The sequence below is a fragment of the Mytilus galloprovincialis genome, chromosome 6 (assembly GCF_965363235.1).
Source record: "Mytilus galloprovincialis chromosome 6, xbMytGall1.hap1.1, whole genome shotgun sequence".
NCBI classification, from domain to species: Eukaryota; Metazoa; Mollusca; class Bivalvia; order Mytilida; family Mytilidae; genus Mytilus; species Mytilus galloprovincialis.
In genome coordinates, this window is record NC_134843.1 from 10,011,019 (window position 1) to 10,036,097 (window position 25,079).

The 25,079-nt window shown below is 30.5% G+C and overlaps 1 protein-coding gene across 11 annotated transcripts in view; it reads right to left on the reverse strand.

The window, feature by feature from the left end:
- LOC143078893 (roundabout homolog 1-like) overlaps window positions 1–25,079 on the reverse strand; it is a 118,437-nt gene that overhangs the window by 72,955 nt on the left and 20,403 nt on the right. For 5 of the 11 annotated variants that reach the window (XM_076253933.1, XM_076253931.1, XM_076253932.1 and 2 more), the window contains exon 1: window positions 4,313–4,683. The gene's annotated coding sequence lies outside the window, so the exon portion shown is untranslated. Of the gene's footprint in view, window positions 1–4,312; window positions 4,684–7,684; window positions 7,750–13,427; window positions 13,546–22,301; window positions 22,403–25,079 lie in introns of those variants that run through there. The other 6 variants (XM_076253927.1, XM_076253928.1, XM_076253926.1 and 3 more) reach the window with 2 other exon arrangements.

Sequence of the window (25,079 nt, forward strand, 5' to 3'; positions counted from 1 at the left end):
TCTTATTTCATACTAAATCCTTTTTCTTGTCTAATTGCTTACACATTACATGCAAATAATCTACTGCCCTTTTGACCCTCAAAGCACATACTAGAACACAACTAGCAGATGTGCAATGATATATATGCTGGGAAAAACACAATAGAATGTAGCTTGAGTTCTTTGACTTCCATTCAAAATGAGTTATAATTAAAAATAGATAATATGGAACTGAATCCTGATTGAAGTGATCATAAATGTTTTCTGAATAAAACATTAAATAAGAATGAAGGAGACCAAGAATTTGAAAAGCAAAGTACCGATACATGTATATAAAATACTCAAAAACATCAACACCAAAGAGGGCCTTAAAAAAACTGCCACATCATACATTTCTCATAGAAGACTCAAGTATATTTGTTGAAGATGCTAAGCACCATGCTTGATATGTAACTGTGTCTTTGATAGAATTAGAAAGTCAAAAGTTAAGAGGATGAAACATGAATACATTACTGTTACATAACAATTAAAGCAACTGGGGTACCCAGTACCAGATACATTCAAATTCCTTCTTCAAGATTTACGCTTTTGGAACTACCAATTCCAAACGTGAACAATTAGTTTAAAAAGAATTTGAATTTTGAAATGGTGAATTTTGAAATGGTAATCTCTTCTAGAAATGTTTCTTTTTTGGTATGCTATGAAGATGGTTACAATCTTTACAATGAATCATTATTCTTAAAATATGTTTTTGGAGAAAACAGCATTACACAATTACGATTCCAAGCTTAACTTGACAAAATGAAATAGATTAGACATGTACATTAGACATATTAATCCAAGCACTTATCACTTTAATTGTTTCTATTTCTATCTAACTCCAGGAAAGAATTGGTGCACACTTTATTACAAACAATGCACATTAACCTTGCGAATGCTGGTTCACAAAACAGAGAAACACAAATTACATCCTGTTCTCAATTTATTGTTATGAAATTCCTGTTTACGAACCCCAGATGTAATCGTTTAAGATGTCATTAGAACCAGAACCCTTTAAGATTCATGCTGAGATAATCTATAACTCCGCTGTAAAAACACCTATTTAGACATGATTCTTAATAACTTTATGAAAGCATTGCTGAAAAAATATGTAAACTTGGCAAAAACCCGCTAAAACTTACAGGAAACTTGAAGAATAGTAAGGCAGGGTGTAAAACACCTACATGAAAACTGGGGGGATAGTATAATCCTGGATTTAAAAATGGTTTTGTTTTGTAATATGACAAGGAATCAGAATGCCAACAATTTATAAAACAAAACAAATACATGTATGGGCTTAACATTGAAAATTATATGTACAAACCAATACTAACCATGCTAATAAGACTACATAGCAGTATAGAGATGGTCTTAACAATGCTTTCAGCAATAACATCCTTATATTGGGCAATCATCAGATTTTTGTAAATAATTTCATTTCAACACTATAACTGTTATTGGTTTAATCGTGACCTTATTCTAAATTACCCAAAATTTTGGCATCTGATGGTCAAAATTACTGCATGGCATATGTCCTGTATGTTGCTTATTACTGTCTTCATTCAGTTTTTTTTAAAATGACATCTGTATAATGCTACTTAGAATTAATTCAAGTACAATTATAAGTTTAAAATCTAAAATATCAACATTTACAAGTGACTACTTCCTATAGAACCTCTTACCCCTCCCTAACACTGTTATCATTTTTAAAGAAAATTCCTATTGTCAATAATTTATTTCAATTAATAAAATCCTATTTCCCTCCTAACCACTTCTCTAAAATTCCCTGCATCCCATATTTATATTTAATCCAGAAAATAAACATTTTGAAGTAATTCCATCCTGTATTTCCGACTGTAACCCTGTAGTGCCAGGCTGTAAGGTTTTGTTGAAATCCCTTATATACACAAACTATAGAATCAAAATTGATCTTTGAACAAACAACTCTGTCCTAATCTATAATATGATGGAAAAGTTCAATATTTATCCAATTTTTTATTTTAAATAAATTTCTATACACTATTAAATTCACCTATATTAATAATGTTAATGGCTGAAATAGAATTTGTAATATTTGTTGATGCAGAAAAAATATATGTTTGTATAAGAAATGAATTACTTATTATACAAAAAAAATATTTTTGATATATTTCAATTTAAAGATGAAAGATCTAAAGAGAATAATTATATACACAATTTATTAATTGTCTTAAACAGTTGTTTTATCAATTTGAAATGAAGCTCTAAGAAAATCAATTTAACTATGTTCAGATGGGCTTTTTTTTGTTACATATTTGAATATTATACTGAGAACTATCATATATTTTGACAAATTTATTTGTTTTTACTATTGTCAATTTTTTTTTTAAAGTTCATTTCTCATCAATTGAATATTATTCAAATGCATGAATACAGAATATTTATCAGCATGTATGAATAGATGTACATGTATAGATACAAAAGTTCATACATGTATATTATCTTTATATTTATAGCAGGCAACATTTCAAAGTTTCAATTAACTGACCAGCTTTAAATGTGATTTCACTAAAAATTAGAATTGTACAAGTGAACAAGCCTCCTATTGATGTTTATATTAAGGAGATTAAGTTGACTTTCTGTCATTGATGATATAATGACCACTGCTAATGTACACTTGACATCACTCCAGGGACAGGGAGTTAATGTGGTTCCATATGTCCACACCAGCTGGCCATTCGGACAATGGTCACTTATCACATCAAATCATTAATAAATGATAGCAGTAATTTTATTCATAACTTGACTGGGTATGGATATTGAGTAACCTTTTAATAAGGGAATATTTATGAAAAACTAATTACAAATTCTTTTGATGTTACATTTGCATAATCATATCCTCTTTTGAGATACTTTTATTAAGAGTCTGGTTGAGTCGTAATTAAATTGTGTGACAACAATTTTAAATAGGATTTTGTATTGATGTACCACTGGACCAAATATAAATCGCAAGCTGAGAAGATGCACTTTAGAAAGAATTATACTGCTGTCATGCTTTGATTTTTTTGTAAAAACTAATGAAATTACTATTGAAAGCCCCTATGGGATGTTTCTTCACTATGAATACGAATCCATTAAATATAGCAACTTCCATACAAGCACACAGTTGTGAATCAAAAGGAGAATTCTAAAAGAAGGTTAATCTTCCACAATAACCATCCAACCACATGGCCTCAATAAAACATTTCATAACTGTCATTTATTTTTTGTCATACCAAAACCTAATTTGAAATTCAGTCAAAAACAGTTAAAAAGATTAGAATACCACTGAACCACATTGTCAGTTCTGTAAAATGTCAAACTGAGATTTGAAATAGCCTAGATTGAATGACTATAATATCACCACACATTACTGTGTAACTGTTCTGACTGTCAGCCAGCCTAATTGTTATCTAGGGATTTACAATCAAATATGACAGATATTTTCATAAAAAATAAATATTGCAGCTTTATCCACTCCAATATCCATATATCATATATATTGGAAATACCGAAGTGGAGACGCTTCTTTAAAACAATACAATAATAAATTTGGTAAATTATTTATTTTAACAGACATGTGTGATAAGAAATATTGTTTTATCAAATTAAATGTTTGCACGGATTTATCATATTTCAACACAGATAAAATAACTGACTACACCTCGAACCTTGGCTTAACCTCAGATATGTTTTTTCTAATTTGTAATCGCATCTCAATTCTATACATTTAGCAGCAAAAAGTTTTATAGCTAACTGGTATTTTTTATTCTGATTTCCATTTTCCATTTTTTGTACATACTTAGTTGGTTTGATATTAGTATTTCATTAGAAGCATGTTGTTTGAATAAAATCCTGTCTGACTTACAGCATAAAGTATCATGTAGGATGTTAAACATCCCAAACTAACTTATTGGAATCATTTTTAATCATAAACTCTAGATGCAAAATATTAGCTTAAACAACCACCAAATCAATTTACTTTGAGCAATGTCCAGGACGGCAAAAATGGCAGGCCGATTCATATCAACAAAGAATCCATCAATTCCCTGATGACCCAAGAGATACATCAACATCCCATTGTAATGGCCAGAAAAAATACACGATGTCCAGGTGCATGTTAATCCTCCTCCAATCCACCAATAAAAAAGATAAAAATCCATCAATGTTTACAATCAATAACTTTTGTCTTCATGTTTAATTGCATTACTTAATGAGAAAATACAATTTGTATTAATTGGTTTATGGCAAAAATATTGATAAAAGATCATCTTACCTGACAATAATAAAATGTCCAGTGCGATAACCATAAAATATCCTGTTATCTCTATAAAGATCTATTTAAATAATCCAATATTTCTTCTATTTCTCAGTGCATGGTATTCCAATTTCAATATAGAAAACAGAATATACTGCAGATTATAAACACTTTTGTTAAATTAATCCTCAAATATCAATATTCGTAAAAGTCCATTCACAAAATCCTGTTCTCCTAAAAGCAAAAATAGAATATTATTAGGAGTTACTTTCTACACCAAATATTTAAGATTGTAAAATTTAAAAAAAAAACAATCTTATTTTTCCACTTTTTTTTCCTAAATATTTCTTCTATCTATAATGGCAATAGTCACACATGTGGCTTGATGCTAACACATTCTCTCAGTGTTATCTTAACTCTCAATGTTGACAATGAAGCCCCTCCCACTTAACAATCAATTCTAAAATTCCCAGTATACAAGAATAAACAAGGCGTGTTAATATTGTCCAGTAGGTGTGTTTAAAGAGTTGATTGACACAATATAAAAAATAGCAGAAATCTCGTTCCTGCTGGGGCCTTCAGAGGGTAAAATCAATATTTGACAAATTGGCTACTACTAAAAGGCTTAGGATAAAAAATCTATAGTTCATACCAGTTTTATGATTAAAGAACTATAATGGCAAGATTAAGCCTCTGTCCAATTGAAAAAATACTTTTTATTCATTTATTTCGTGGAGAAGACCTCTAAATATTGACAACTTTTCCTGCAGTGATTTTTGATTTGAACTCGTAACAATATTATTACATGGTACAATAATATTTAGAAGGAGAAAAGAAACAAAATCAATGTAAGATCCAAATCTTTGAAACAGCTGCTACTTCAATACACATTTATGGAAATTAGGAAAGAATTCATTAAAATAGTACCAGAAAATGATTTCTAAATTGTAATGGGATGTTATCAGTACAAAAAAGGGATACTTTGGAATGTATTTGTACATTACGAACTTGTGGCAACAGAGTACAAAACAATTTTCATTAGGTTTGGTAGAAATACCTCCATTAAAAATATCTATTGTTGTATTGCAGTTCTCTATAATTGTTAATTATTGTTAATTTCTATCATAAACTTAACATTCTTTTTTTTATTTTATGGTGTTTGTGTAGAATATAAAAAAGTTTGATTTTGGTCAATAAAAATTACAAATTGAAACATGGAATAAGTCAAAGGGCAACAACCTTACCAAAGAGCATCATTAAAATTACTGAATGTTTTATCAATTACACTTTGACATTATTTTTTTCCTGTTGATTATTTGTAATGATCTCTTAAATTTTTAAATATTGTTGATTCATACTAAATTCATTTTAATTGGAGAGAAACTATTTTTTAAGTATAGTCTTGTTGGTGAACCACAAGAACAAATTTACTTTAGACTTTTCCAAAAAAACTATAAAAATCAAATATCAACTATAATATAAGTATTCCCATCCCACTCAGACGCCTAGGACAATAATTTGTTAAAAAAATACTATTAAATGGGTAATTATTACAATTATGGTTATTATTCAAAAAATAAATTTCTTAAGCATTCTATTGGATGACCAATACCATTTTCATAGTTTATATTGGTTTATTACAAATAAAAAAATATGTAAAATGGACAATGATGGCAGATTATTAAAAATAATATCCATATAAACATTGACAAGCTTCAAAAATATATAAATAATTTCTAAGACAACACTACATGTATTTTTTAAACTGATTTATGAGTACATATATTTATACAACAATAATCTGACAGGTACAACTGTAAAAATTATTACCAAACATAGATAAAAAGAAAACTTAAATATTTAATCAGGGTCTTACTTGGATTAGGAGAACTTCTTATTGTAAACAAGTGGACAATAGTTATCTTTGAGAATACAACACATTTCCTAATCCCTCTCACGATAATAATACCCTTATCCCCACAAAGGTGACATATCAAAATAAAAAAATGATCACTACCCAAACAAAAGACAAGCATAAAAGAGGATTAAATTTTAACACTCTCTGAAGCCCTATCACACATGATAGAAAGATAAAAGCCCAATGAAATGGCTTACTGTCCTTCTTTCATTCTTTTGATCTGTTAGTGACATGGCTTCATTAATTAATTTAAAACATCACAAATGTTACACTTTTAAGTTTTTTCTTGAAAAAAATAATGCTGTTTTTCAGTCATAAATTAAGATTAATGCCAGAATTTATAGCAAAAGGAGAATTTCATTACATAAAAACCTTGCTTTACCCAACAAATATCTTTATTTATTGTCTTGAAATATAATATACATGTATATTGGCAAAAAACACATCTGACGTGTGTATGAAATTACAGAAATCTATACCATTTTGATTTTACACACAAGGAAAAGAGTTTTTTTAATGTATGGGCCTTTTTAAAGAGAAAATATTAAATTTCTGTTTAGAAGAAAGTGTAAGTTGTTCAGAAATTTTAATTAAAAAGAACGAAAGTTTTATTTTACATATCCAGAAATACCTCAAAACAATTTAACTGAAATGTTAAAATGTAAACTTTGCTCTGATATTTTGTCTTATGGCGATTGTGTATTGTAAATTGTATATGATAGTTACTGAAATTAATCTTTTTTTATTCAAAGTAGATTTTTTCATCTTTTAATCAATTGTTTGTCTAGGTCTCTTCAAAATTCCCAAGTATCAAATAAATTAAGGATTATCTTTAAAAATTGTGCCATTTCAGCCTATGAAAAAAACCCATCATAGCTGACTATGCAGCATGGGCTTTGTTCATTGTAGAAGGCCGCATGCTGACCTATAGCTGTTAATTTCTGTGTCCTTTGGTCTCTATTGGAGATTTATCTCATTGGCAATCATATCTCATCTTTTTTTTTTTCTTATAAAGTTTGAAATATTTTCCATGTAACTTACCAGTAAATACATGTATTACTGGGGTGATACAGATGTTCCTTAGCGACTCCTCCCAGTCATGTGACAGTCATGTGTCAATAAGTAAATTAAACACTGAGGTGTGAAGTGATCAGTAGGTATCATCTCATTATCCTTAATTGACTTCACACCTTGGTCAGGTAGAGCCTTTCATCTCTATAGGTATGCCCCTTTCATCTTCAGAAACACCTGGGACCCCCATAGGTTTAGTTAGTTTAGTTACATACAAATTTGAATTGAGCAATAAAGTTAACTGGATCAGAGAAAACTTGAAATCATAGAAAATTCACAAATCCATGTTTGAAATTTGCTTTCTAAATAACAGGTGAGATTTTCAAAAGGTTTTATATCTATAACACAGGTAATAAAAACAATTAACGACAGTATATTGCATAAGCAAACTTAGTGCTTACCGTCAAAAACTTTGTACACAATTACACCTGCTGTCTAGAAACATATATCTTTACTGTAAAATTTTCTGAAAAGAAAAAATGAAACTAATTATCTTGAGTAAATATTCTCATCATGTCAAGCATTCTTTTATTTTTTATCATGCAAATTCTTTTAATTTTTTGGCACCCTTTTTCTTATTTTTCAGACAAAATCTATGCCTTTCACTTTAATTAGATTCAAGTTTTGTTTGTTTTAAATTTCATTTAAATGTGTATATTTTAGTGCATGTTTCAATTCTATAGTCTATACAAGAATAAGAGAGCATTTTTCTTACGGAAACAGGGCTCAATTGTAAATAAAAAGTGAGAAAAGTCATCTGGCCACTTCAAAATTCCCCAAATGCAATTAATTTTGATATCTTAAAATCTAATGCTAATTTATATAAATATTGATAAACAAGATAAGCAATAGAGACAATACACAGGCATATGACAATAAACAATGATTGAGAGAGCAGAGGCAAATTGTGTATGGTTTATAACATGTCCTGTGGCAGGTCTCAGACCAGATTACTGTCAATGTATTACAAGGATTAATGCCAAACTTGGTACACATGTTTAGGCAACAAACTGCTAACTGTGGATCTCTGTGGTTCTCAGCAGGTGCCAATTTCAACAAGTAATATAATTTTAATTCATTTTAAATTCTTGTAAAAAGATCTCATTTGTACATTGTTGGTTTTTTTTTAATATTTTTGCAGGATTTTAAAAACCTGGTAGATACTCTGTTATCAATGAAAAGATTATAGCAATCTTTAATTCACAATGAAAGAATAATCTTAGAATTCACTGTTCAGTTTGGTATCAACAAAATTACTTCATACAAAGGGTCTTAATATTTTAAATCATTTTTCAATCAGTTTTTTTTTTTACATTCTTTTATCCCCAACTAGAATTCATATAGACATTGATCTTTAAAGAATATAAAGGCTCTGTGCTGAAGACTGTACTTTGACATATAATGGTTTTTCTTTTACAAATTATGACTTGGATGGAGAGTTGTCTCATTGGCACTCATACCACATCTTCTTATATCTATGAAGATTAAATTGCAGACCATTTATCAATAACACATTTTAGGGGTTGTCAGCATGTGGTGTTTTTTTTATATAAATAATAAATAAGCTTGCACTTTTATTTATTTTTGTTTATCAAATGAAAAAATCTAGTTTTTCTTGAATTTCACAACAAAATAATTTGAGGACATGGACTTGACAGAGTCGTTAATTCCCACAAGTACAAACATATGTTTTGTACCGAATTACATCACCTGTCTATAACAACTACTAAGGTCCGGTATTGACAAGGTGTGATGATGGCGGCCTGACTTAACCCCTTGTCTACAACAGAGAAACATGACCACTGTCTCACTATGATTAATGTACTTTATAATTATTGATCTCTCTCACTCAATCCTGTTTTGTGTAAAAAATGTCATCCTTGTTATTAATCTTTTTGACAAATACATGTGTTATCTGCCTGGATATATGTACCCAACTCAAAAATGTGTTTGTATTCTCTCCTTTACTAGAAAGGGATGGTACTGGTTCTTCTTCATAGAAATGATAGAGAGACAACTACATACCTGCCAACTTTTTATAATGCCCATGGGGGTTTTACGTGCAAGATGGCTTTTATAGTCATACAAGGGGGGCTTCAAATACACTTAAATGTTGTTATTTGGCTTCTTCATACTTTAACAAGTCTATGGCCATTGTAAAATTAATTGTTTTGTTTAAAATTGTGGACACAATTACTTTTTCAAAATTTCAATTTGGGAGCCTCCATGGGGGAAATCACCCGCAAATAGTGACAGTTGGCAGGTATGCAACTAGAGTGAGGAAGAAGTGGTAGAAGTACAAGATAAGAGTTCAATAGAATTAAGATTTCCAGTAAACATCAATAAGACTGTACCTCAACAGCACAACATAATTCAGATAAGTCACACATCACCTCAAAATTATTGAGAGAATAAACACACTTTTATCATTTTAAATGAACTTTAACTACAAAGACACATCTGCACAATAAATTATATATAAAGCAGTATGACTATTTGAGAAACTTGAGTTTAAATCATTTGTTTCTATGGTTTTCAGCTAATCTTAAGTTGAGTTCCATATAAGGATATGTGGTATGATGACAAAAAGACAACTATCCACCAGAGTCCAAATTATATAGATGTAGGTAATTCATATGAGAATATCAAAACCATTTTCATATAACTGAATTTTGACTCTGGGTTCTAATTTTTTTTGACAGGTTACCTACTCCGTGGTAGCACATCCTGGTATTTGGTCAACTACGAGTAACTTAAAAAAGTAAAATCAAATATATAATCGGTGCAATTTCTGGAGGGAAAGCTTACTGAGTTGTTATGTTTAGAAAGCATTTAAACAGTTAACTTTCTCTTTATTTTGTACTAGTTAAAATCTTGAATTTTCTTATTTACGTTGCTCTTGCTTGACCGAGTACCATGATGTCCTACCACAGAGAAGGTAACCTGTCAAATATGTATAAATTCAGAAAGGAATCAGAATTCCCTTATATGAAAATGATGTACGACACAAGAGGTAATATGCCTTAATTTTTTTCTTTCTTTACTGGATAACCTGTATATAAAAAAGACCAATTTAATTTGAAAATCACAAGAAACTAAATTTGATATTATTATGTTAAAACTTTGACAGATTACATTACAAACGGTTATATTTGTTGCATGTCAAGGTGTATAATTACAGACCAAAACATGCACTAAACCTGTCTGAAACCACAACCTTATATCACACTCTCTATACTGTATAAACATAATCAATCTATGTTTGACTTAGACCACAAATATTCAATTCAATTAGAGATTATAATTGTTCTAATGGACCAACACTGAAGTACAGAAATATAATGAATATGTGAAATTTCCCCATTAAAGCTGGCCAGCATCTCAGTTCCAATGTGAATTGCAAAAACACAGATTGAACTGATAAGACATTGAATAACCGTTCCAACTGTTCAAAGGTATAAAACATGTATTAATTTTGTTCAGTGTTTAGCCAAAATTAATCAGATTTTGATGCTAATTGACTTTTTAGGTCAAGATGAGCTAATTTACAAATATGCTGACCTAAGTGTTGGAAGAAGCTCAAACCACCTTCTGTGAATGATAGTCAGTAGAGCTGATTCTAATCAGAGTCATTCACACTTCATTAGTCGCAAGTTCTGTTAATTGGAATAATTCTATAAACTTGTTATGACACATCATGCTTGTATAGATACAAATATCTAACACGAACATTATGGTAAAGCATGGTAAATAACAGGAGGAAAATTGTTCCAACATTTGGTTCAATGGGCCAACCCCATCTTTTAAAATAGATTACTTGATCTAATTAAAACTCTTAATCTTTACCATTTGCTTTTGCTTTTCCTCTCTATTTCACTCTATTTCACACTCAAACTGCTTTACACTTTTGCATCTTAACATACATGAAGACTGTTCTTTGACCTATAATGACTTTTCTTTTACAAAATTAATTGTGACTTGGATGGAGACTTGCACTCATACCACATCTTCTTATATCTAGATATATAGACCGAGAATTGAATTATTGTTATTTGCCAAGAATAATTTAGTCTATATTATTTGTAGATTTTACTGTTACATATCCTGACATGTATAATTAACTTCTATAATGGAGCAACCTTTATTTTAAAGATTCAGAACACCTGAGTAAGCAACTGTAAGTGTGGACCACAAAATTCACCTGTAATCAACAAAAAAAGAAATAGATGCCACTTTGAATAAATTCTACATGTATTAAATCATGTAACATTATGACAGCTACCTCTATATGACATCAAGGTACCAGATAACAGATCAGACAGACAAGACATGGAAAGGTATAACTAACAACTATCTAAATGACATAGCCTGGCATCCTGGCCCAATCTAGCTGTGAATCACAAGGGCCAGTTGGGGGAACAAATAGCACGTGATCGATTCAGTGTCAGATGACTCTGAATCTAAAGTGAGGCTGAATAAATATTTGCATAAATTTTGATGTTTGATGTAAACCAGCAATTTCAAACCAATGATTAAGAAACATTGCTTCTGATTCAATTAATTTTGCTCTCAGATTGACCAGTCCCCATTGTCAGTAATATAATAAAATAAATATATATTAAACAGTATGAATAAATACTAGTATGTGTAATCAAAAGAAACTTTGATAAATGTTGTACATTAAATATACATGTATATTTTATCAGGAAAGATTTTATGGCGTAAGAGTCAACGAAACAACTCTTTAAAATAAAAAAAATAAAACTTAATATATATTGCTATTGTCTAATGTAATTATAATTTAAAATAGATGTACGTTGGTGTATCTTCGCACATGTACACATTATTTAGAATGTACCCCCCCCCCCCTTGTTGGCCTTTACTTTTTATGGTTTTCCTATGTGTTACCATATTTTGCCCTTTGAGATACATGTGTACATCATACTAATAATTAAATATGATAACACTAAACATCAATTAATAAAGTACAAGAATGTGTCCATAGTACACGGATGCCCCACTCGCACTATCATTTTCTGTGTTTAGTGGACCATGAAATTGGAGTAAAAACTCTAATTTGGCATTAAAATTAGAAAGATCAGATCATAGGGAACATGTATACTAAGTTTCAAGTTGATTGGACTTCAACTTCATCAAAAACTACCTTGACCAAAAGCTTTAACTTGAAGCGGGACCAACGGATGGACGAACAGGCGGACGAACAGATGAACGAACAGACAGACACACAGACCAGAAAACATAATGCTCCTCTACTAATGTAGATGGTGCATAAAAATAAATACAGTCTAACTTTTACTAATTGATGTTAAACAAAAATTGCACAACAAAATCAGTATTAACCAATCATTTGACAGGCAGTACATTGATACACGCCTGGCTATACTGACAAGATTAGCCAGGACCCAGGCTACTAAATGACATAGATGCTGGATAACAGATCAGACAGACAGGACCTATGAAGGTACAACTAACAACCATCAGCCTGACATAGATACTAACATGGATAAAACTGAACTCTGAATCTGACATCTTAGTTATTCTTCATGGGCTAAAAATGTCTGTAAATGTGCATTACTTAACCAACATGTAGATTTACTTTCTTACATGATTATTAATCTTCCAATATAACCCTGAGGCTGCACACATGTACAGTTGGACTTTGTAAGTTCTAACATACCTCATTAAATAGCTTATCTCAAAATGTAAATAGAATTTAATAATGATTTTGGGGTGTTTACCCTTATGATTTTTACTAAATATGAGGCAGGTACTACCTGAAGAGCTCCCATGGGTTATTGGTTTTCAAAAGATGGTTTTGCACATTTTTTTTAACTTGTTAATATACTTTTGACAAGCCTATCCTGAAAATATGTTTTTTTAACCCCAATGTTTTTATTATTGCAATGGGAAAGGTTTGGAAAAAATAACACCTCTGACATTTCAAATTTTGGATGGCAATATTTCCATGTAGAATTTCCTAAACCCATAATAATCTACTTTACATTTTTATCCATTGCTCAACAATCCCAATCATAAATTTGTGATAAAACAATACCCCTCCTTGTTAATCTATCTGTAAGGTAGTTAGTCTAGTCTAACAGAAAGAAAAAAATACTGTAATACCTAGCCTATTCACAGCCTTCAATCAGGGATAAACATTTGGACCATGCAAGGTCTATTGTAGAGACTAAGCTGTTGGTCTGTTTCTGTCTAGTGGATACTGGTAGGAGTCCAAACTGATCTGAAAATAAACAGAAGGTCAACATTGAACAGCTTTATACTTAACTTAAAATAAATCTTTACAAGGCCCTGACACATTGACCCTCTATTCATTATAAGATCATGGTAAACTTGTTTTACACCCTAAATGCTCTATTTATGAATGAAATCTGATTGTAAATTTGTATTTAATACCAAATATCAATCATATAATGTTATTGCACCTGTTGCAGACATGCAGATTAAATCTCTCAAAATCCTGCACAGTTTATATAATTTTAAATCAATGATGCAGGGTTAATTAAATCATAAATCAGATTACACTGACTGACATTGAATACATGTGCCAGTATACAGTCTGTACCCAATGGAATATGTCCTTATTTCATTTCCCAACATGCCAAGGATTTTAATTGTCATATTTTTTGTTTATTATTTTAATACCATATCATGTGTTGACAGAAAAGAATTTTGCTGCCAGGTTTTGACTTGTAATTTGAGTTAAAAGTTCAAAAGGGCTACCACAGAATACAATAAGGGAGATAACTTTTAAAAGTTCAAAAGGTCTGCCATATTTACCCCCCCCAAAAAGGGAGATAACTCATCAAAATTAATTTACTCTGCTCATCAATTATAAAACTTAAATTGTTTCCACAACCAAATTTGATTTTATGGCATCTTGTCAAAATTAATTCATGTTTTCCAATAAATCATCAATCCACCTCAGTATACCAGGAGTGTGAAATTTCAACCCCATTAAATAGCTTTTTCCCACCTGAAGTCATAAAATTCAAATTTCTTGATTAATTTGGAATAATAAAGTGTGTAGATCATGTATCATTTCATGTTAAATTACAATAAGATTTTGACAAGTAACTAATGTAGGATAATTATAATGTGTCACTTGATCAAATCACTGTTAACAAATTGTCTAGAAGATCATGAACAAACTTTGCATGTGGATACCATCTATTAATTGAAACCGGTAGAAACTTTGGACCACAAAATAAGATCTGGTTACATGTATGATGTCATACAGTATATTGATACAAACCACAGCAGTGATAAATGTTATCCGTGGCAAAGAACAAATTGTACATACTTCAACCCAAGTAATGTGGCAGTATGAACTGAGAACTACTTCAACCCAAGTAATATGGCAGTATGAACTGCAGTGTTTATATTCCTTACAGTCATTTTGAAAGAAGAGGATTTATGTAGGTTATATTGCTTAATTACATCTTATGTAAGAATCCTGGGTTTTTATTGGTTGATAGACAGTTCACCAATTTACTGTTATCAAATGAATATCATCATTTTTTAACGCAGCTGGGGTATATGCAAAAAGGACTATGCCTTTTTTACCCTCTCTGCCGTGGTATTTGCAAAATATTTTTTATCCGACTGGATGCTTGCAACATCACAATCATCAATGCGTTTTTGAACGTTAACATTTGGTGTAATTAAACAGATATAGCATGTTCTTGAAGGGTATTTTTCATAAATACCCCTCCTGAAGATGATATATCTGTTCAATATGCTTCTGTAAAATTCAGAAGAAATAGTATTTTGACAGACAGGAATTTGAGATGCAGGCTTTTGAAATCTTTGTGAGTATGCTTACATACCCCACGCCCCATATTGTCGCTGGAAAAACAAAATCTCACCAGATTCCTAAGTCCAAACACTCTTAACTCTACAAAAGTCGACTGATAAAAACTTTCTTTCACACACTGTATAATAAGTTCAAAGGGCAAAACTGCTAGAACAAAATTTAATTATAATTTTGTGTCGATATGCACATCTACAAACTTTCATGAAATTCTGTTGTGTGGTTTCACAAGAGTTGTGATGACAAGAACAGGACTGACAGATGAATAGGGCCACACATAAATTATTTTGGTTTGCCCAAACCCTATCCAAACATCGGGTAGGTAGGTAGGCATTTTTTTTTCCAAAGATAAATTGAAGTGTCAGATGTTATTAGATTTTCATGCTCATCTTAATAAAAAAAAAAATTCACATCGCGACAATAAAAGATTTTGAGTAGGCAGCTTTTTTCTGGGTAGGTAGGGTTAGGGCAAACAAACCTATTCTTTTTTATGGCCTAGACAGACAGAAGGACGGGTCAAAACATTATATCCTCCGCAACTGCATTGGGATGAGTATAAATATCTCCTATAACTGGAGAAAGACATAACACTTGAAAGTCAGGTGACCATACATAAATATTCTCAATACTTCCTACAACCAGCTGAAAATATAACACTGGACAGGTATGTGACCATACCATGAAAACTCAATACCTCCTAAGGCTTGATGCAAAATTCTACCTTATTTAGCTCTATATAAATATTGGACCAACAATGTTAGTTAAGACGTTGCCCACCTGTCGATTTTTACAATTTACCATTTTGACAAGCTTCCTCAATAGTCTTATTGTTAAATTGTATGGAGTCAATTTACTGAAAAATTTCAAATGTTGTTCACTTGAAATTCTATACAAAAATTTAAATAGGTTTATGAAACAGACCACCCCTCGGCCAATGATAGCTAGCTATTTGACCAATTTCTTTTCTTTTCTGAATGTGAAATAATTAAATTTAATCATCTGTAAATGGGCTATCTGCACCTTTTGATAATCAAAATCAGGTAAAATTTGGCTATCTGTATCTTTTTATGACAAATCAATCAGGTAAAAAAGACAGGTGAGGTGGATCAACTAACTGCACATCTTCAGAAAATAATTAGTGACCTATAAAATAGTGAAGCTTTATTTAAGGGCTGCTTGCATGTATTTGAATAAATGCAAGAAAGTCAAGCTTTCCAAATCACTGGGAGGAAGACATTGTTTCAATCCTAAATGATAATTAAAAGGTGAAGATACATTTAATCTGTTTAAGCATATATTTTCATATTATTTTCAGTGGAGGATCTAGAACTTATTATAAGGGGCCCCACTGACTGCCATAAAAGGGGGCCTGCTACAGTCATGCTTCAGTAACTCCACCTATGATTTTGTGAGTAGAGAAAATAAGGTTAATATAACAGTCAAAATATGTCTTAGTTCTTCTCTTTTTAATATATGAATACACCAGCATGTAAGAAAATTGCAAAAAATTTAAATGCAATAAAATCACTCGTAAAAGACTGAAAGCTAAACAATAACTTGGTTTAAGTAACAGATAAAGCTGGATGATCTCATTTAGTTACACAATTAGTTGATCTGGCAAAATTCAACTGATATAAATATTTAACAAATTTCTCATGCATCTCTGTTTAATTTTTCATCTCTGTTTAATTTTTTTGTTTAATTATGCTGAATATCATAATACAATAGACAGATGTTTAGTTAAATAGAAATAAGAGGATACATGTTTATGTAATAGATCTCACTAGAAATAACACCTATTACAGTCCCCCATGGTACTATAAACTTTCTACCAGTCATCCTATTAAAATCAGCTTCTAGGCATCTACTAAGAAACGAACTAAACAGGAGATATGGAACTTCAGTCTGGAACTGTAAAGGTAACACATATTACCCTCTTAGAAGTTTAAGTTATCTTTTCAAACATAAAGAAAGGTCTTACAGAAATGGACTGTACTATTATAATAAAAAAACAACTGTATTGCAGGTAACCCCTTTACATTTTCAATGGTAATATGAACTTTCAAACAGAAAAGCACTTCAACAACTAACTATACTACAAACACTGTATTATTAAAGAAACAAATTTCGCCTTCACAGTAAACAACAGTAACTTTTAGCACTACAGGGACAAAAAATACAGAAATAAGATGCACTAAATCATTTTTATTTCTACAAGACTCCAGGGACCATCCAACTCTCACACCTTCAATAAGCAATGAAAAATTTAATTGGAACTGAACAGAAAACATACCAATTCAAGGTAAATTAAAAGGTTTTAAAAAAGACAAATTTTCATACAATAACATCACCATCCCATCAGTATAACAATGCTACCTGATATTCATTTAAAGAATGAGTAAGGATATCCTAAGACTTATTTCAATCCTTTTGGTATCAAATAAAACTCTTTTTAAAGCAACTGATTAGCTTTCAGCTAAATTGATGGTAATTTGGTAGATATTATCATATGCCTTCTACAGTTAATTATCATTGGTAGGTATGGTTTTGAAGTCAGACATCAATGCATCTTCCTATAAAAGAGAGGGAATTAAAACTTTAATATGCTGCTTTAAACAGGAAGGCTTCAAAGCAAAAAAATAAAATAGTCTTTTAAGATATCATAATCATTTGGACTAGGTCCAGTTTACCTATTCATACATCATTTTTCTGCATACCCTAAACCACCAGATAAAACATTATAGAATGAATTGCTTCAAATAATAAAATAATTTTTAGTTTAAATTGCTGGACTCTCTGGAGTATCATCAGACAGGAGACAATCAGAGACTTGTGAACACAGAAAACAGCCATTTATACACAGGACTACCCACAGCTGGAATCCTTTTTTGATCACAGAAATAGGAATAACCTTAGGTTAGAACAAAAATTTGTAAGGGTTCCACGGAACCCAGTGTCTCGCCTACGTTTGCTGTTAATCGCAGACTCAACAAAAATGAGGAAAAACATCAATAAAAATTTCCCTCTCGATACTGTCTTTTGATTGAAAGAAGCTTCCAAGTTTGGTAAAAAATCCAGGATAGTTTATGAATCTAATAAATGTTTTATAAACTTTAACTGCAGACTGTATGTAATGTTAACTGGAAGAAAAACTAAGTCCATTTATAAGTAAAATACGGAAAAAGTGAATTTTGTTTTTACAAAATTTACTTCTGAATAATATCTTATGATCAGAAACAAGCTTTTGTCTAAGTTTGGTAGAAATCCAGGATAGTTTAAGAACATTATAAAAATTTTAAAAATTTAAGCCACAGAGTGAATGTTTTGTTTCTGGCAAAAAAACTAAGTCCATTTATAAATAAAATACGGAAAAGTGGAAATTTACTTTTACAAAATTTTCTTCTTGATACTATTTTATGATCATAAACAAGCTTCTGTCCAAGTTTAGTACAAATCAAGGATAGTTTATGAAAGTTATTAAAATTTTAAAAACTTTAACCACAGAGTGAATGTAATGTTACTTGCAGAAAAACTAAGTCCATTTATAAGTAAAATACGGAAAAGTGGAAATTTATTTTTACAAAATTTTCTTCTTGATACTATCTTATGATCATAAACAAGCTTCTGTCCAAGTTTGGTACAAATCAAGGATAGTTTATGAAAGTTATTAAAATTTTAAAAACTTTAACCACAGAGTGAATGTAATGTTTCCTCGCAGAAAAACTAAGTCCATTTATAAGTAAAATACGGAAAAAAAGGGATTTTTATTTTTACAAAATTTACTTCTGGATACTTTCTTATGATCATAAACAAGCTTCTCTCCAAGTTTGGTAGAAATTCAGTATAGTTTAAGAAAGTTATTAAAATTTCAAAAACTTTAACCACAGAGTGAATATTTGTGGACGCCGCCGACGACGACGACGACGACGGAATGTAGGATCGCTTAGTCTCGCTTTTTCGACTAAAGTCGAAGGCTCGACAAAAATCCAATCATATTTAATTTAATAAAACCAAAACAGCAAGCTATCAAATTTTTCAAAGTTTTAATGAAAAACCATTTAAAATTTTCTACTTTGATGCATAATTATGTAATTAATATGCATTTGAATCATCGTATCTTTTGTTATAATTACACTTCATTTAACGTCTTCCTAAAAATCTAACAAAAACACTTAAAATACGCAGGAGGGTATATAGCTACATTACACATGACTAATATTTTTTATCCAAAATTGAATTTTTCATCAGAATATTTACCGTCATGTTATTATTCCCATTAGGCAAGAATTATTTATTTTAATAACCAATTCAAAGTAATATGGATTTGAATAAATCAAATTTTTTAATAATAAATATTTCCTTTTGAAGAAAATACAAATGTCTTCTCCTTTTAATTAGCATTTTGGTATGAACAACTGGCAGAGAGTAAAGGTATCAAAAGAAGTTAAATGAATGCATCAGGGGGATCCAGCCATTTCGAAAAGGGGGTTCCCAAACCAGGATAAAAAGGTTCCAACTATATGTCCCCATTCAAATGCATTGATCGTCCAAAAAAAGGAGGGTTTCCAACCCCCAGAACCTCCCCTCTGGATCCGCCACTGTGCATTTCAGATATTTATATTTTTATGACGAATTTTTTAAATGTAATTAAGTCAGCTCTCAAGATTAGGAGATTGTGGATTGCAATGGAGAAAGTTCAGAAAAAGGGATGTCAACTCAATTCCTGAAAACTAAATTGAAATAAAAGCATAATCTTTCAATGATTTTAGTTACTTATTCTATTGGTTGAACTTTTTACAATCAGACATTTAAATTGATCATTAAGAAATTGATAGGCTAAAATAACATGTCAGGTAAACTATCACCTGTTAACAATCATTTGCACTAAATACCGATTTTAAGATATATCAAAAGTGCAATTGTTGCATTCATAAAAAGAAACAAAATTTAGCTATCAAACCGCAGGTTTATTTACCTGTACCTGAATTCCCAGTTCCCCTGAAGGTTTGTTTATGGTGAATCAAGATTTGTTTCCGGTTCCACAAAATTTTGTCCCCCTTTTTTTTTCTCTAAATCCTGGATCTGAATCGGATTACTATTCAAGACAGAAGAAAACTTATGGAATTGTTTGTCAAGGGAAGTAACAATATATAAAGAAGTTGGCTAAACATAATGAAATTTCAAGTGATGCTGTAGGGGTGCAATACAGAGTTTAACAAAACTTTTTAAATGTCTTTTATTGGTAATTTGACTGAATAAAATTGAGAATGGAAATGTGGAATTTGACAAAAATATGATGGAAAAAAAAACAATATAAACCTCTTACGTGTGGGTTATAAATATGGTAATGGTATAATGATATAAAATTGAAATGAAACCAACATTCCATCAAAAAATAACTAAAACAAGAAGAGAAATTAACAAGATTCAAATTAAAAACTTTTAAATGAATATACCACCAACAGACAAATTTGAAATCTGATTAAATTTTTTGTTTATCACTTTTAGTTTCACTGCCAAGATGAAACAACTGTTACTGACAATTTAATTTCAAACATTTATAGAACTTTCTGCTTGATGAGCACATTACGACTTAAAACTTTGATTGAAATTAATGTGATTCTATTATTTGACAAAAAACCTCATAAAGGTTCATTAAAAACATGTTCTGATGAGCTTACTGAGAGAATAATGACTATGTTACCGTCTTACTCTGTTAATGAAATGTAAATACAGAAACGGATTTATTTTTATATCATGGAACAAGTATAAAGATAAAGGTCAAATTTGATTTCTAATTAGAGTAGATATATCACAAGCATTAAAAATTTCATTATATATGACAGTGATTTTAGGTTATATCTTAAAATAAGGGACAGTACAAAAACCACACCAATAACCAACACCTGACCCTTCCAAGAAAATAGACGTTGAAACAAAGACACACAATACATGGTCCAGATAGACTAACATGGAATATCTTTTTTCATAATCAATGTGTAGTTTGATCTTTGTTCTTTATAGGTCAAAATTCAATTATTACATCAAGTTACCTTGCTTTTCTGTGAATTTCATATTTTGACTTTGTGAAAAGGTAAACCATGCCTTGTGACACAAACAAAAAGGTTAAGAAAACTTCTTTTTGCAACTTTGAAAAAGCAAGAAAAATTTTGTCTACATACAGCCTAGAGAAACAGATTTTACCATTGAAACACATGATAACAATACCCCCCCCCCCCCCTTTCCCCGACAGTTAAAATTCAAATAATCTAAAATGTTTGGTTTATCTTGTGGTGAAAGTTGTATGCAGCAGTAAAATATAAAGTGAGGTCACTCAACCCCCTTTTACCCCTTTTTTGCCTACCTAGAACATATGTTGCAAAAGTAAAACACAATCCAAAATATGCACAGTGCAACTAACAAAAAGCATGAAATCATAATCTAAAAAAAAAAAAAATTATCCTCAGAAAGATGACCATAGTTTTACTAAATCTTCAGCGTCAGATAACAGAAAAATGACAAACAGTATTACTGTATCCTTCAAGTAAAAAGATGACCCATTGTTTAAACTCAACAGCAGAAACTGGATTTGACCTTTATACAAGAGACATATGACCTGGCTGCGTGGCTTCAACAAGTTCTAACAATAAGATGAAAACTCTAGATAACTTATTTTCCTTATAAAATATATCAAGTTTTATAAATGCATATATATAAAGTCTGCAACAGATGTATATATGTATTGTACTCTTTTTATGTGGTTGCCTTAACATTATTTCCTAACGTGTAACAACTGCTTTATATATGTGCATAATCCCATGTACTAAAACTTATTTTCTCACCTTTTTTCACCTTAACATTATTTTTATCTGTCTTTTTTAATAGAATCCTACATCAAACATGTCACAGTGAAGTCGTTTTGAATACTTAATTCATTTTAATAAACTAGTTTATTCATTGAAAATAGGAAAAAAATCTTCTTAAGAAATGACCATATGTTAACATTAGACTTATTGGCTGCAATTGTCATTTTTACAATAGAAAAATGCCACATGATAAATTTCTATATAAAATAGTGACCTAAAGAAACAATTTCTTTCGCTGGACAATCTAATCCTTCAATATTGTACAAAATTAACATGCAACCTGCATTATACCTGACTCACCTGTAATTAACCTGTAATTAACCTGAATCCTTTGATATCAAATATTTTCTTTTGATGTCTCAAATCTGGATCTTTCATTCACAAAGCAGTTGGGTTTAAACCTAGAAATAAAGATGAAAAAAGTAAAATGATTTGATACATTGCTTTTATTTTCATTCAAGTATTCTCATTAAAGTTATACAAGTCAGCACAAAGCAGGATTAATTGCTCCAAGTTATAGAACATCTATGGTGTTTCGTTACAGAATAGTTCTGTAATGAAATGTTCTTTAATTTGTGTTCAACATGCAAAAGAGTAATCCTGTTTGAAATGGAGATGTGTGTATGACCTCATATCAAACTTAAAAAAATGACCTCATATTAAACTTAAAAAAACGCTTATACCACCAATATTGACGAAAAGTACAAAGTAACATTTACTGACAATAATAACTGCACCTACTTCAAAATAAATATTGGAGAAAGAAAAGTATCCTGACACAATGAGAGATATGTATTATACAAATCATGATATCATTTTTTGCTTTATAATTATGAAAAAAGTTTTTGCTCTTGAATTATGTCCATGTACAATTGTATTAGCTAAAATCAGTTTTCCATATCTCATACCAATGTTTTTTCTACATCAAATTTTTCTTCCATAATTTTTTTTAAATGATGTTTGTTACAAATTTAATATTTCCTAATGGATACACAGCAGTAAAAAAGGGTCAATACCCTATGTAATCTAAATGTCCCAATGGGTCCAGGGGATGGTTGACATTTTTATAATCATTGCTAAGTGAACTTCAAACTACTTGAAGAACCTAACTTTTTATTATGGACAAAAAGCCAATATTTTTTTCCATATAAAGTCAAGCAGGAAGTGATAAAGCTATCAGCGGGCACGCGACGGAGATCTTAACACCTGTCCTTCACCTCATTTAACACTACTTATTCTCTACATTCACTGAAAACATAATTACATGTATTCAATGCAGAGTTATAACTAATAACAACAAAAATCACAAAACGCTCGACTTTCTCCATGAAAAAATGCAATAAAATCACCAATAATTGTTGACTGAACACTTCATCTAAGAAAACAAGCCTACCGTTTTCTTTGTGTCTGAGGGCAATGGTTCTAAGTAACCCATCAAACCCTCAATAACCCTGTAATATAATACAGTCATTGTCACTCCGTGGACAAAAGTTATAGCGGGCACAGAAAATAAAATATCACAAAGGATCTATTCTGTTGTCAACTCAATCTTACATGTTATTAACAAATGTTTTCATTTAATTTTAAATCAAATTCTATTATAATTGTTCCTTTTCTTTGTTGCCTTTTTGTGGTTATTAAGTTGTTTTTATTGCCAGTATGATATGTAAAAGATACATATACATGATTAACAGCCTTGCATACTTTTTACGCCAATTTCCGTTTAGAAACAAACACTGTATACTACTTTTTTAAATGACGAACTTGGGATCCCATAAATCATGGAGGTCATGAAGTTTAATAAGTCAGCAGATGCTTTACAGTGTATTCAGATCGGTCTAACATTTCACAAAATGAAACATGATACAGTTTTAACACCGATCGGACATATGTTTTTTAAATTCCTACAAATTTTGTTACCAAAGAAAACTTGTTAACATGTCCATCAAAGTTGAGGATACAAGCACATGGTCAAAGTGGTAAACCGTACAACTAGCTTTAAACAGATGGTAGGACACATAAATTCATCCAACAGAAAGGAGAATTTATGAGCATTCCAATTGAAAATCTATATTCAAATATTTTTATAATGCCAAAAGCCAATTTGAGCTACAGCATTTTCTTTTTTCATCTTTTCACTTTAGTATCTTCACAGCTCATTTTGATATGTTGAATATTTTAAAGCCTTATTGTCATTGGGTCAAAGGTTAGAAAAAGTCAAAAGATCAAATGACAGTTGTATTAAATTGTTTGAAAACCATAGAACATCAGAAATTAACATTAAAAGTCATGTAAAACTTCAAAACTGAGATAAGATATTTCACTTGCATACAAAAGGTTGAGTTGATGTGACCTGTTTCAGGTCAAAGTAACATTTAGACCAACATAACTGGACTGACATTGACTGTTTGAACATTTGTCCATTTATACTATTATACATGTCAAAGTCATATAGTGGAATTTTAAGATCAAGGAACTGGGCATATTTCAAGCATATGTAATGGAACATGTGAGTGCCAAACTCCTTTCACATATATGCTTCTGAAAGTTAATATCAATGGGAAAACTATGCCAAATAGACTAACAAATTCCACTTCTTCATGGAAACATGTTCATGTATCAAACAGGTCAATTATTTAGTTTTGGATAACCATACAAGTATTCTTTAGCTCACCAGAAACATTACAGTTAAAAATGTTCCCATGAAGACATCTTTCTACATTGCCAGACCATATTATACATCATCATTTTTATTTTTTGTATTTATAATATTTAGCTGTTATTGGTCAGCAAAGATGCCTGAATGGATAATCAATTTGATGTTCATTTAATTTCCATGGTTTAAATAATTCTTATAGCACAGGTCAGTGCACCTATCATATTTTGTTTAATTTGAAATGAATCTAATCATCAAAGGTCAAATCTGAGTTTTTGAAGATTCAACCCCCCTCTTTTCCTTAATTCAAGTCAACTTAATATACCAAAGAAATAAAACAGATGTGTCATAGAATATTCTAAACAGAGAAACTGACCATTGTTTGACCACTACAATTTGACATAAGGTTACAGAAATGTCAA